This window comes from Octodon degus, unplaced genomic scaffold (assembly GCF_000260255.1).
Source record: "Octodon degus isolate 3935 unplaced genomic scaffold, OctDeg1.0 scaffold00117, whole genome shotgun sequence".
Lineage (NCBI taxonomy): Eukaryota > Metazoa > Chordata > Mammalia > Rodentia > Octodontidae > Octodon > Octodon degus.
The window spans coordinates 7,811,627-7,813,625 of NW_004524693.1; positions in this window are offsets into that span (position 1 = coordinate 7,811,627).

Below are 1,999 nucleotides of genomic sequence, written 5' to 3' on the forward strand. Positions count from 1 at the left end.
TATTTCTCAATAAAAATAAATAAATAAATAAATAAAGCCATATTAATATGCTGAGCTGTAAAAGGCTCAAGTCAACAACTTCTGACATTGCTGGTTCTGTGGATAACCCACTACTGTTATGGACTACTGGACTATATTGGGTTATTTTGCTGAATTCATGCACCTACAATATTTGAATGGCAATGGAATACCCATCTCTGACAACACTAAACAAAAAAGGGGGATATAAGTTAAGGACCATTTTGTAGTAAAAATATATATATCTGTATGTACAAAATAGTTAGGATAGATATACAGCTACTTTCCCTTAGTTCAATGAGAAGAAAGATTTGTAGTAATAGTATTTAGACCAGATATCATGTCTGCATCTTGTGCTAGGAATAACTACTATGAAGACAACAATATGCAATGTATTAATTATTGTAACTGTCCTACTAACTTGTTTTGAAATTGTCTCATCGCTATTTCTCAACAAAATTAATTAGAAAAAGAATCAAGTAGTCTCATATTGAAAAATAAAATAACTCAAATGAAAATATGGGTGATGTATCAACCATTTAGAGATAGTAGAAGACTTTTAAGTATCCAGGTTGAAATGTGCAATAAAAGTTTGGAAAAACAGAAAGAAAAAAAATAATCATAGGTAAGAACTTTCTGAAAAGAAACCTGGTTGTATAGGAAATAGTTCAGAGAATCAATAATTGTCATATCAATGTAGAAAGCTTCTGGATAGCAAAATGAAAAACCAAGAAAGTGCAAAGACAATGTTCAGAATGGAAAAAATTTTGCTAGCCACTTCACACACAAAGGACTCAGCTACAATATATAAAGAACTCAAAACATTAGACCTGTCAAAATAAAAGACACAATAAAAAAATGGGCACGTGAAATGAACAGATACTTCACAGAAAAAGCACACATGCTCAATCAATACATGAAAAAAGATGTTCAACATCACTGGACATTAGCAATATGCAAATTAAAAAAACACTGGAATTCCATTTCACTCCAGAAAGGATGGCTATCATTAAGAAATCAAATAGTAGCAAATGCCAGATGAGTAACAGGGAAAGGAACCCTTCTACACTGTTGGTGGGCATGTAAATCAGTGCAGATACTATGGAAATAATGAAACTTTATCAAAAAAACCCCTAGAAATTCCATTTTCTCCAACTATTTCTCTTCTGTGCATCTTCTTGAGTTAAATACATCATATAGTGATCCAGACATAACCATGTTTAGAGCAGCATAATTCATGATAGCTGAATCTTGGATGTCACCTAAATGGCCATGAACAGATGAATGAATAAAGAAAATGTGCCATTTAACAAAATGCAGTGCTACTTTGCCACAAAAAGGGGCAAATCCAAGTCATTTGTATGAAAATTGATAAACTTTGAATCACAATCTCAAGCACAATAAATCAGACATACAAACTTACATATCGGGGGCTTCTCTTATATGAAAAACCCAAAGTATAAATACAGAGAAAAATACTAGATAATATTCAGTAGGGAGATAAGTTTTTCTCAAAGGGAAAGGGGATCAAGAGATAAAGGGGATGGAGGTATAGGAGATTTATTTTTTTTTTATAGTTTGTTTTTTTTTTAAATCATTGGTACATTTTATTTATTTATTTATTTATTTTTAAACATTTATTTATTTGTGTGTGTGTGTGGCCAGCTCAGCCCACCAGGGGGCGGGGCTGGCTGGCATGTGGTGCTGGGGGATTGAACCATGGTCCCTCTGCTTTGGCCAAGCTTGTTCTAAGTAGGTGCTTTAGACCACTGAGCCATCTCACCAGCCCCGGTATAGGAGATTTAAAAGGAAATTAAGATGTGTTAATTACATGAAGAAATTCCACACCAGGAATGTAAACCTTATTGACTGCAAATATTTGCAAGAAGAAGAAAAGGAAGGAGATCAAGAGATGGGTACTGTGAGGAGGAAGGGAAGGGAAAGGGATGAAGAGAAATTGAAATGTTAAGTATATGTGTGA